Source organism: Lathyrus oleraceus, chromosome 7 (assembly GCF_024323335.1).
Source record: "Lathyrus oleraceus cultivar Zhongwan6 chromosome 7, CAAS_Psat_ZW6_1.0, whole genome shotgun sequence".
Taxonomy (NCBI): domain Eukaryota; kingdom Viridiplantae; phylum Streptophyta; class Magnoliopsida; order Fabales; family Fabaceae; genus Lathyrus; species Lathyrus oleraceus.
Genome location: NC_066585.1, coordinates 354100259 through 354114245, shown reverse-complemented (window position 1 = coordinate 354114245; position 13987 = coordinate 354100259).

The following is a 13987-nucleotide window of genomic DNA, read 5'->3' as shown; positions in this document are numbered from 1 at the left end:
GAGAAATGACACACACATCCCGATTTACATCGCCACTATGGTAGACTTTGAGTCTTTGGCCATTTACAGTCCAACTCTCTTGTGACTTTGGATCCTCGATCACAATGGCCCCATAGTTGCGCACCTCTTTGACAACAAACGGTCCTGACCACTTTGACTTTAGCTTACTAGGGAATAACTTCAACCTTGAGTTGAAAAGCAATACCATTTGTCCAACATGAAACTCCTTATGACGGACCTTTCCATCATGGTATGCCTTTACCTTTTCCTTGTAAAGTTTATTCGAATGGTAAGCGTTGTTCCTTGATTCCTCCAATTCATGGAGTTGTCCTTTTCTTCTTTCTCCAGCTAAACTGGAGTCGAAGTTCAAGAATTTGAGAGCCCATAATTCCCTATGCTCCATTTCTACTGGAAGATGACAAGTCTTCCCATACACCATTTGAAACGGAGTTAGCCCAATAGGTGCTTTGTAGGCGGTACGATACGCCCACAAAGCTTCATCCAGTTTGAAAGACCAATCTTTTCTTGAATTCGAGATTGTTTTCTCAAGGATCCGCTTGACTTCCTGGTTAGAAACCTTCGTTTGACCATTCGCTTGTGGGTGGTAGGGAGTGGTCACCTTGTGCTTTACACCATAATGTTGCAAAACTTTTTCTAGAGGTGTATTGCAAAAGTGTGATCCTCCATCACTTATCAACACCCTAGGCACACCAAAACGTGAAAATATGTTTTTCTTTAAAAAATTTATCACTGTTTTGGCATCGGCCTTAGGTGAAGCAATTGCTTCCACCCACTTCGAAACATAGTCAACGGCCACTAGTATGTACTCATTTGAGACAAAAGAGGGGAATGGGCCAACGAAATCAATACCCCAACAATCAAAAACTTCTACTTCTAGCATGTTGGTTAGAGGCATTTTGTCCCGTTTACCTATTCCTCCACTCCGTTGGCATGTATCACAACTCTTCGTGTGTTCATATGCATCTTTAAATAAAGATGGCCAATAAAAGCCCGATTGGAGCACTTTAGTGGCTGTTCTCAAACCGCTATAGTGACCTCCATACGGAGAGTTGTGACAATGCCAAAGGATGTCTCTTGACTCTTCATTTGTTACACACCTTCTCAAAATATTGTCTACACCCACCTTAAACAGATAAGGATCATCCCAAACATAATATTTTGCATCCGCCAAGAATTTCCTTCTTTGATTGCAAGTGAGGTCTTCCGGTGTTAAACCGGTTGCCTTGTAATTTGCAAAGTCGGCAAACCAAGGTCTCACTTGAATCGCATACAGTTTTTCATCCGGAAATTCTTCTCTTACTTCCTCTTCTCTGTTTGTAATGTCCACATTGACCAAACGAGACAAATGATCCGCCACCAAGTTTTCAGAACCTTTTTTATCCCGGATTTCCAAATCAAACTCTTACAGTAAGAGAATCCAACGAATTAGTCTTTGTTTGGAATCCGGCTTGGTTAGCAAATATTTGATCGTCGAGTGGTCAATGTAGACTACAACTTTTGACCCGATCAAGTAAGCTCTAAACTTTTCCAATGCGTACACTATAGCTAGTAACTCTTGTTCAGTTGTCGCGTAATTGACTTGAGCCTCATTTAACATTTTACTAGCATAGTGGATAGCATGAGAAACTTTATCTCTTCTTTGACCCAACACCGCACCAACCGCATAATCTCTTGCGTCACACATAAGTTCAAAATCAAGTTTCCAATTTGGTGCCACGATTATGGGTGCGGTGACTAACTTTTCTTTTAGATCAAGGAAAGCTTTAAGACATGACACATCGAAAAGAAAATGCGTACCTTTGTTGAGCAAGTTACTCAATGGCTTTGCTATCTTTGAAAAATCTTTGATGAATCTCCGGTAGAAACCGACATGTCCGAGAAAGCTCCTTATTCCTTTTATATTTGTTGGAGATGGTAATTTCTCAATGACTTCCACCTTAGCTTTGTCAACTTCTAATCCTTCGGAGGAGATCTTGTGACCGAGTACAACACCTTCGGTGACCATAAAGTTGCATTTTTCCCAATTGAGCACTAAGTTGGTCTCCACACATCTTCCCAAAACCACATCAAGATGTTTTAAGCACAAATCAAAAGATGATCCTGTAGCGGGGTATTCGTTACCATTAGAGATATTGACTAAATCCAAGGTAAATCATACAAGTCGAGTCGCCACCGCACTTCTATTTATCCAAAGGAATGGTTAGAAAGCGAACAAAAACCCAAAAGTTTTATCGAATCAAAAACTAGTAAAAATGTCAGAGATCTGGGTAAGGGGGTTGGTTATGCAATGGGAAGGTATTAGGCACCCAAAGCATCCTAGGTACTCCTAGGGATCCCTTTTCACATTTGTTGCAAAGGTTGTTGTTTTTTTTTGTGAAAATTTATTTGTGCAAACATGATTGAAGGGATGAGAAAAGAATATACAAATTTATTTACATTTTGTGTTTGAATGGATGAACCCATTGCCTACGTACCATCTTAAAAAAAGATTAGGATCAAAACCTCGTAGTTCGGGGTAAAAAAATTCAAAAAAAAGTTGGTGAATTGATTGGTCCAAAAACCTTAAGGTCTTTTGTTATCAAAGGGAGAAAACTCAACCTAAAACCACAAATCCACCATGTGAGGATAACTTCAACATGCTAGTGAGGGGTTAACCCTATAATAAGCATGGAAGACTCATTGTCCATCACTAAGGATAAAGGTGAGTACTATATCTATCTCAAGGATAACTCAAACCTAATAACTAATGGTTATAAAAAAAAGGTTTGATTAAGAAGGTGGCCATTGAAACCATAAAAAGTATTTGAATGGGTTATATTTACCAATTAAAAGTATTTACAAAAATATGGTTAAAGTGGATTAAAAGGTTCAATTCAAAATAAGTGTTATGAAAAATAAGTTTTGAAAATCAAAAGCATAAGGCTTAGTTTTCTAATGTTGAAAACAAAAGTTATTGTTTGCACAAAAAGTTTTGGCTTGGGTTAGAATGGGGAAAAAAAAAGAAGGGTTAATTTCCTAAACATACAAGAGATAAGGGAAAAGAAAATAAAACCACATTAGGAGTTCCCCTCTTGAGATCATATTGATGATCCAAGTAGCTCCCATCCTTTGGAATAAGCAGTCACAAACAAATATCTCAAGCCATTAAGCACAGGTAATCGGAATAAACCTCCAGGGGGTATCCCCACAAATAAAGTGGAACACCAGGCCATCTCTGCAAGAGTCATGTGAGCCCTCACAAAAAAACTCAACAAACAGGTTAGAGAAACAAGATAGGGTAATCAAGAGTTGCCCCCAAATCAAAATGTAACCACATGAATCATGCCATTAAAATTCACAAAAAAAGCTCACAAAAAGCAACCAAGGGCAGGAGGCCTAAACCTCTTGTCAAACACATACATTAAAAGGGTATCAAAAAATTTCAGGTTGAAAGTATAAAGTAGTGGAAATAGGGCATACCTGATTGGAGAGGATCGATTAAAATTGAGTTGCACCCGTGAGTTTTGCAGAGCAATCTGAGGGTTTGCCTCTGGAGGTTGCTCTGAACTCTGTCAGCTCTTCTCTCACTTTCTTTTTCCTGCCAGGGTAATAGGAATGGCATCCTTTTGTTTCACTGAAACTCTGAATTTATAACCTGGTTTTTGTGGACCTGTGGGTTCAAATGAGAGAGGCCCAAGTCCAAAAATTTATTTTGTTATATTTTATTTATTTATTAATTTTTTTTTGTTTTTTTTTTGTTTTTTTGTTTTTGTTTTTTTTAGTAAACAAAAGTAAGAGAAACAATGATGTATAATTCAAGCATGCTTGGTGATCTCAAACCAATCACAAGGAGTCCCACCCAAAGGCAAAGGGAACCAAGATGCTCATGATCCTTGAGGCTATGCAAATGCAATGTTATGATTCCATGAGGGATCTTAGGGTCAAAATTGGGGTCTTACAGATCCGTAAACGGAGAAATCATCCATGAACACCTCAATGCATTCTTCTATTAAGTCCGAGAATATCGCTTGCATACACCGTTGAAATGTGGCCGGTGCATTACATAACCCAAAAGGCATTCTTCGGTAAGCAAAGATGCCAAAAGGACATGTAAAAGCCGTCTTCTCATGATCCGCCGGATTAACCGAAATTTGGTTGTACCCCGAATACCCATCCAAGAAACAGTAGAAATTTTTGCCTGCTAACCTTTCCAACATTTGATCCATGAAAGGTAGTGGGAAGTGATGTTTCCTCGTAGCTTGGTTTAGCCTTCTATAGTCAATACACATCCTCCACCCGGTTACCATTCTTGTCGGAATCAACTCATTTTTATCATTTTTGATAACCGTCATGCCACCTTTCTTGGGAGCAACTTGTACCGGACTCACCCATTCACTATCGGAGATAGGATAAATCATTCCGGCTTCCAAGAGTTTGACAACTTCTTTCCGAACTACTTCTTTCATCGATGGATTTAGACGCCTTTGAGGTTGAGCAACAGGTTTGAAATTCTCTTCCATCATGATCTTATGCATACAATAGGCCGGACTAATACCCTTCAAGTCGGATAATACCCACCCTATTGCACCTTCATTCTTTTTCAGCACTTGTACCAATTTGTATTCCTCTTTTATGGACAAGGTGTTGCTAATGATCACCGGTTTAGTACACTCGTCACCAAGGAACACATACTTCAAGTGTGAGGGTAGCATTTTCAACTCGAGTTTTGGTTCTTCCATTTTCTTTGTCGCATCCAAGTCTTCCTTTGTTTCTTCTTGATAAGCAAGCTCGCCACACGACTCTAACTCATGCAACATTGTTTCAATCTCTTTTTCTTCATTTTCGGTCAACACATTGTAGGCTCCGATAAGAGATCTTTCTAGAGGATTAGAAATATGAACTTGATTTGCGACCTCCACTACTTCCTCTTCTATTGCATCGATTCGGAAAGAATCATGCTTGTCATTTGGATGCTTCATGGCTTCAAAAAGATTAAAGGTCACCTCTTCATCTTGCACTCTCACCTTCATTAGTCCATCATCAATGTCAATCATCATCCGGGCTGTTTTCATGAATGGCCTTCCAAGAATTAGAGGAACATCACGATCTTCATCCATCTCTACTATCACGAAATCTACCAGAAACAAGAATTTGTCCACTTTCACTAACATGTCTTGAGCAATTCCATATGGTGAAGTCGTAGATTTATCGGCTAGTTGTAAAGTCATCCTTGTCGATTTGATCTCAACATTTCCCAATATTTTAACAATGGATAGGGGGATTAGATTGATGCTAGATCCCAAGTCAATCAAACCATTACCAATGTATGTGCTTTCAATGGTTACCGGTAAAACAAATCGGCCCGGATCGGATTCCTTCCTTGGGAGAGTCTTTTGAATGATGGCACTACAACGTGCATCAAGCAAGATGGTTTCGTCTTCCACGTGTCTCCTTTTCTTTGTAAGAATGTCCTTCATGAACTTTGCATACCGTGGCATTTGCTCTAATGCGTCGGCAAATGGAATATTGATTTGAAGTTATTTGAATATGTCCATGAACCGTGCATAATACCTAGCATTGTCCTTCTTCGATGGAGCATGCGGATAAGGTAGATGTTGGGTTGGAATGACGCTCACACCTTTCTCTCCTTTCTTCTTCTTTCTTGGTTCGGCATCCTTTTTCACCTCCAATTCAGTCTGCTTCTCTGTTGGCAGTTCCTGCTCTTTTCGCGGCGCGAAGGGGGATCGCGGCGCGAACTGAAGAGTTCCAGCCACTTTCTCCCTTCCACCAACCATATCCTCTTTTTCCAGCACCCCATCCATATCATTCTCTACTGTAATTTCCTCACTTTTTCCACTTGTCAACTCTTTACCGCTCCTCGTGACAATTGCTTTACAATTCTCCTTTGGATTGGTTTGAGTGTTAGTGGAAAAGGAAGATCCTGCGTTTTGTTCTGACAGTTGCTTCGCAAGTTGGCCTACTTGATTTTCCAGATTCTTAATTGCTGCTTCGTTACTCTTCTGATTTGCCATGGAAGCTTGCATGAATTGTTGAAGAGTGTCCTCTAGCTTGGAATTTCCTCCTTGCGATTGTTGGCCTTGAGAGTTAGGGTGTTGATAGGGACTTTGTTGCTGAAAATTTTGATTGTTGAACCTTGATGGTTGATAACCTTGATTGTTTCTTGGTTGATAACCTTGATTGTTAGGAGGTTGTCTTTGATAGCCTTGATTTTGATTGTTCACATAACTCACTTCTTCTAGTGGAGGACAAAAACCAGTAGGATGATCTCCTTGACATAATTCGCAACATGCTACTTGATGTCGAACTTGAGACCCTTGAATTTCCTTCATTTGCTGTGGGAGCTTGGCCATTTGTTGAGTAAGCAACTTCACTTGTTGAGAGAGTAGCTTGTTTTGAGCAAGAATGACATCATTGGTATTTAACTCAAGAACTCCCGGTTTACGTTGTGAAGGGCTACTGTCATGTTGACTTTGGCGATCATTGAGTGCCATCCGATCAATAATGACTTTAGCTTCTTCCGCATTCTTTGACATAAGAGAGCCACCCGCGGTAGCATCCAAAGGTGTCTTGTGAGTTGATTGGAGTCCATTTAGAAAAATATGGATTTGAGTGAGCTCATCAAAACCATGACCCTTGCATTTTCTCAACATTGACTTGAATCTTTCCCAAGCCTCATTTAGAGACTCGTTTCTTCCTTGAGTGAATACCGCAATAGCCGTTTTGGCTTCCATGAATCGGGATTGAGGGAAATATCTTTCTAAGAACTTTTCTTCTAGTAAATTCCAATCCGTCATCACTCTTGGTGCTTGATCAAGGTACCACTCCTTTACCTTTCCCACTAAGGAGTGTGGGAACATCCTTTTGAATAATCCCTCTTCACCCGTTTCATCAATTCCCGTAGAACCCGCAATCTCATAGAATTTGATGAGATGGGTATACGGATCTTCATGGTCCATTCCGGTGAACGGATTTGCATAGAGAAGTTGGAGGATTCCGGTCTTCATCTCCGTATTTCTTCCTCCACGGGCAAATTGAGCATTCCTTCTTGGACTATTAGCGGACATTTCGGTACGATTGTCATCCGCCATGTTTCCATCACAAGCCTCTACAACCACTTCTTCGATTTGAACAAGTGCGGAAGTAGATGCTTCTTCTCTCCGGTTCCTCTCTTCGGCTAGTTTCCTTCTTCTTCGTGTTTTGCTATTGAGCTTCCTAAGTGTTCTTTCAATTTCGGGATCGAATTGAAATTGCTCCTCGGTAGCTTTTCCTCGCATGCACTAGAATCTACAAAACTAACAAACCAAGTGAAACACAAGAGGGATAGTAATAAAAGTAACAAAACTTAAAACAATGAATTATTGCAATGCTTGTAATATCGAACACCAATCCCCGGCAACGACGCCAATTTGTTGAAAAGTATATCTTCAGCAAATATTTTTATATCGTATCCACAAAGATTGGTTGTTATTACCACCATTCAATAATCCAAATTGTTATAAGTTTAGAAAGTAACCAAGTTGTTTTGTTTGGAAAGTTACCTTTTTGAGTAAAATGTCACTAAATCAATAAAATGGTTTTGATCAAATGTAAAAGCTTGGCAAGATTGGAGTTCACTATTCCAAGTGCTTATGATTCCTTAAGATAACTATATAGATTTAAGATTATTGATGATGTTCAAGTATCCTCTCAATATCATTTATGTCTAAATGATATTGTGATAATCACTATATTGATCCTTAGACGATCTCTCCACCTAAGTATAAATATAACAATCTTTAATGGTTGATACAAAAGAAGAGTAATGAATAAATCTATCTCTACAACTTATTCACTACTTGAAAACATATTTTCTGTCAAGACTTAAATAATCTCTTTCAACAACTACTCAAATCTGATATTCAACTTAGGGCAAAAATATCATTCAATACATCAACAATCTTTTATCATATATAAGAGTCAAATGAAATACATACACACATAGGAATAGCTACTACCTCCAATCTTGACAAAATGGGGTTTAGCTCCTCATCATCATTTTCAAAAGCAAAAGGCAATGGAAGAAAACTCTGTTTTTCTCTCTTACAAAATATATCCAACTATTAATGAATGTGTGAATAATCCATGAACAATTTCCATTCTGATTTTCTAAAAAGGGTTGACATTTCCTAAAATGATCATTTCCATCTAAAGCTGAAAAGCACCCCTAAGACAGACACCAAAATGGCAAAACACAACTGGCCTTGAAAACATCACACTTGGCCAAAACAGCTTGCTGGATTCGCAAGCTTCGCGGCGCGAACTGAAGCTACTTCAGCTTCCTTGCCTTGCAAGCTTCATCCAAAGAGTCTTCCAAGTGGTATTCTTCCAAGTTAGGCCTCCAAATTGCATTCAACACTTCTTTAAAATTATGATTGTGCATTCCAAAGCTCTCTTGCCCAAAAATTCTACAAAACTAACAAATATGTGAAATAACTATTCAAAATAACATATATTAAACCTAATTGCATTTATACAAAATAGTGAGAATAAAAGTGTGTAATTACATCAAAACATGGTAAAAGGGACCAATAAAATGATATAAAAAGTAGTACTAATTGGTCCCTAACAGAGCTTTAAGGGAGTTTGGTAATGGAGGAATGTAAAGAAAATGAGAGGAAGGAGAAGGATGATGTGAAAATGAGAGAGAGAGTGAAAGAAAATCAGATTTTATTGGTGGATTAAGGGTAAAACGTGTTTAAGTGGTGAAAATTTTGGGTGGGGTCCACAAAAACACAAAAAGACTAAATTTGAAAAATATGGTCGTTGGGTCTGACACGGGCGGCCGTGTCAGGCCGCTGTAATTTGAGGCAACTCCCAGTAGGGCTGACCCGGGACGTGTCAGCTGACACGGGCGACCGTGTCAGCCTACTGTAAAATTTGATTTTTCCTTGCTTGCCTGACACAGGCCGTGTCAGGTGACACGGGCGCCCGTGTCAGGGCCCTGTTTTTTCAAAAAATTTCGACTTTTTCATTGTTTTTGGATTTATCCCTGTTCTTCTGGTGTCTGACAATCTTACTCAACCCTTCTCTTCTGAACTGCACGATGTAACTGTGAACCTACGAATGAACACGTAAACACACCAAACATGGAAATAGTTAGATAAAAACCGCGTGGGTTGCCTCCCACGAAGCGTTGCGTTTAACGTCGCATGGCTCGACGGTCTTCTCTCTCATCCTTTGAGACGAGCATTCTCAATCATACCACTTTCATGTCCCTGATAGTAGTGTTTCAAGCATTGTCCATTTACCTTAAAGGTGTCCCTATTATTTGGGTTTTTCAGTTCGATAGCTCCATGGGGAAACACTTTGTGAACCACAAACGGACCCGACCACCTGGATTTCAACTTTCTTGGAAAAAGATTTAATCTTGAGTTGGACAAGAGCACCAACTATCCCTCGACAAACTCTTTTCTCTGCAGCTTCTGATCATGCCATTTCTTTGTCCTTTCTTTGTATACCTTGGCATTTTCCTATGCTTGATTTCGAAATTCCTCTAACTCATGGAGCTGAAGGATGCGAGACTAATCTGTTTTAGCCAAATTATAATTCAAGAATTTGGATGCCCAAAATGCTTTGTGCTCCAACTCTAGTGGCAAGTGACAAGCTTTACCATAAACTAGATGATATGTGGACATACCTATGGGCGTTTTGAAAGCTGTTTTGTACGGCCATAGTGCATCTTCTAACTTTAGTGCCCAATCCTTCCTAGATGTACACACAGTCTTTTCCAATATTTGCTTAATCTGCCTATCGGACACTTCGACCTGGCCACTCGTTTGAGGGTGATACGGAGTGGTGATCTTGTGTTTAACATTATACTTCTTCAGCAGGTTCTCCATCAGTTTGTTCAAAAAGTGAGTGCCCTCATCACTGATAAGTGCTCTTGGCACCCTAAATCTCGAAAGTTATTGTTCTTCAGAAATGTCACCACTACTTTAGCGTCATTGGTGGGTAATGCCACAGGTTCCACCCACTTGGATACATAGTCAACTGCTACCAGGATGTAATTTTCCCCCCAGGATGGTGGAAATGGCCCCATGAAGTCTGTTCCCCATACATCAAACAATTCAACCTCAAGCATAACATTTTGCGACATTTGATTTCTCTTTGAAATGTTCCCCGTTCTTTGACATTTGTCACATTCTTTGACGATGTCATGGGCATCTTTGAACAAAGTAGGCCAACATATACTTGATTGAAGAACTTTGGCTGCTGTTCGGTGTCCACTGAAATGTCCTCCATAGTCTGAATAATGACAAGCTCTAAGTACATCCCTTTGCTCCTCCTCTAGGACACATCTTCTGACCATCCCATCCACTCCTTTTTTGTATAGGAATGGGTCATCCCACAAGTAAAACCTGCAATCATGAACAAACTTTTTCTTTTTGTTAGAATCAAAATCGTTTGGGATTACACCCCCCACCAAATAATTCGCGTCGTCTGGGAACCACGGGATACCGATAACAGCGAGGATGTGTTCATCAGCGAACTCATCCTTTATCGGTCTCTTTTCTTCTGTTTCTTCAATAGGTGACATACGGGATAGATGATCCGCCAATGTGTTTTCACACCCTCATTTGTCTCTAATCTCGACATCAAATTCTTGGAGGAGTACGATCCACCTGAGGAGTCTCGGCTTAGATTCTTGCTTAGCAAACAGATACTTCAAAGTGGTATGATCCGTATACACTACAACCTTTGATCCCAACAAATACTGCCTGAACTTTTCAAAAGTGTAAACCACTGCCAACAACTCTTTTTCCATGGTTGCGTAGTTCATCTGTGACGGGTTCAACACATGACTAGCATAGTAAATGACATGTAATAACTTCTCTCTTCGCTGTCCTAAGACTGCCCCTATAGCAATATCACTAGAATCACACATGATATCGAATGGTAGAGACCAATCGGGGGCAATAACAATAGGTGCAAAAATCAGCTTGCTTTTCAATGTCTCAAAGGCCATGGTGCATTCTTTGTTGAACAGAAACGCCTTATCTTTAACCAACAGAGTGGTTAGCGGTTTAACAATTTTCGAGAAATCTCTTATGAACCTGCGGTAAAAACCTGCGTGTCCTAAGAAACTCCTGATACCCTTCTCATTCACCGGGGGTGGGAGTTTAGAGATCACATCCACTTTTTCTTAGTCAACTTCAATTCCCTTATAAGAAATTTTGTGACCCAACACTATTCCCTCACGCACCATGAAGTGACATTTCTCCCAATTCAGAATGAGGTTCGTTTTCTGGCACCTGTCTAAAACAAGAGAGAGATTAGTCAAACATTTATCAAATGAGGATCCAAAGACTAAGAAGTCATCCATGAAGACTTCCATATGCTTTTCGAGCATGTCAACGAAAATGGAAGCCATGCACCGTTGGAAGGTGGCAGGAGAATTACACAACCCGAATGGCATTCTTCGGTAAGCAAAAACACCATACGGGCATGTGAATGTCGTCTTTTCTTGGTCTTCTGGCACTACAGAAATTTGATTATACCCAGAGTATCCATCTAAAAAACAGTAGTAGTCACGCCCGACTAACCTCTCCAATATCTGGCCAATAAAAGGCAAAGGAAAATGGTCCTTCCTAGTTGTTGTGTTCAACCTTCTGTAATCAATGCAAACGCGCCACCCGATTATTGTCCGCGTGGGAATTATCTCATTGTTTTCATTCCTTATTACGGTGGGCCCCCATTTTTTAGGGACAACATGCACCGGGCTCACCCATGGACTATCAGAAATGGGATATATAAGACCTGTATCCAACAATTTTAGCACTTCTTTCCGAACCACTTCCTTCATTGTCGAATTGAGTCTCCTTTGTGGTTGGACTATCGGCTTGTGGTCGTCTTCCATGAGAATTTTATGCATGCACACAGTAGGGCTTGTAGCGGTAAGTTCATGATCATCAAGATATGGATAAGCAAGACATCAAATAACAAGAGTCGCCACCGTGGTTTTATTGTTTCCAAGGGAAAAGGGAAAAAGTACGAACAAAACCCAAAAGTAAGAAGTTTTCAAATCAAAACTAATAAAATGTCAGAGATTACAGGTAAGGGGGTTAGTTACACAGAGGGAAGGTGTTAGCACCCAAAGTTTCTTAGGTACTCCTAGGGAGCCCTTTCTTGTGTGCATATGTATTTTGGACAAAGTGATGTTTACAAACAAATAGAATGGGGGGATGAGAAAAGAATTCATTGATTATATTTTTGTGTTTGACAAGACCTTCAGACTTGTGGCTACGTACCAACATAAAAATGAGGGATCAAAATCTTGTAGTTCGTGATACAAATTTCAAAGTGGATGCATTGCTTTTAATCAAAAATTAAGTTTGAAAGGTACAAGGGCCTAGAAAATGGTTTGAATGAGTTAGTTCTTTTTGGCTTTTGAAAATTTTAAGTCGAGTATAGTTAAGTTTATTTACAAGTTTGATTTAAGAAAAGAAGTTTGAAAATGCAATGGCATAAGGCCAAAGTTTCTAATTTGCAAAGTGGTCAAAGTTTAGAAAATAATAAGTTCAAACAAAGAAGTTTTTAAAAGGTGGGAGAGATTTTGAAATTAAAGAGATATGAAGGAGATGAAGAGACTAATCCTAAGCATAAATTTAAAAGTTATGAGTTGAAAAGATCTGACCGATGGGTAGCAATCCAATAGACAAGAATGTCATATAGAAACCCCACATTCCCTTGGACATTAGAATCAAGCAACAAATAATGCATACATTATTATCTTGAAGAGTAAAGGCATCAAATAAAGATAGCCCTATCCAAGCTTTAGCCACTCCATGATCTCCTTCAAATTTGCCCATGTAACTGATGAATTCCACAGGTCATAAGTTCAAAATAACAGCTTCACAATGATCATGTTGTAGATGAACTCAAATGTATCTTCAATGATGTATCATATGAAGTTTTAAATTGCAAGCACTTGGTTACATGAAAGTTGGCATTGGCCAAGTCCTTTTTGCATAGGGATGTTGCCTAAATTCTAAGTCAAATTGCCCATGATCAAACCAACAGTCCACAATAGTTTTTTAGGGTTTTTGTTTCTTATTTTGTACATTAATGGCCAAAGACCACACACGCAAACAAAATACACACAAACAAGATATATCACACAATATGGTCCAAGTGGACAAAGTGAAAAGGCATTAATATAAACAATTAGAATGATATGAATAATGGCAAATAAATAGAGGTTACAAATTAAAGTGCATTAAAAAGTAAAGGGATTGAAAGTAAATGTTAATTGTTAATGAGTTGGAAGTTAGTATTGCTTTTGCTTTTGCTTTTTTTTAAGTCATTCTTTGGATAACACTCAACCCACTTATCACCAGCATGAATCCTTGAACCAAGACATTTTCCAAAGGAAAGAAAAAAGGCCAAGTTTACATACAATACCATGAAAGAGGGGAGACTTACAATCTCACTAACTAGAATGCTATGTCTTTTGTATCAAAAATTTAGCGCTATGTTAAGCAATCGTAATTGGACTTATGTAGACGTCACAACTATTTGAGGCGGGGCAATAGAAATTTGGTGTTAATGCATGTTAGAGACATAGTATAATGGACTATGCTCATGAAACATACCACACACAAAAAGAATATGCAAAAGAGGTGGCCTAATCTCATCCATACTTATGTTAATTTTTCAATCAACTAGCCTTAGAATTTAGAGACATCATTGACCAAATGAAGTGGATGTATAAAGAAGGGGAATTAGATGAAGAGGGAGGGGAATGGACCAAAACTCAAATTGGTCAAAGGAGGACTTTTACCAAATTACATTCATTCATTTTGGGAGATGGAATGTACATTCCATCAATCCCCTAAATCCAATGATCTTAACCTAGCAAAGTGAAATCAACCTTGAATAAGGCCCAACAACACAAGTCAAACTTATACAAACCATCAAAATAGCTCAA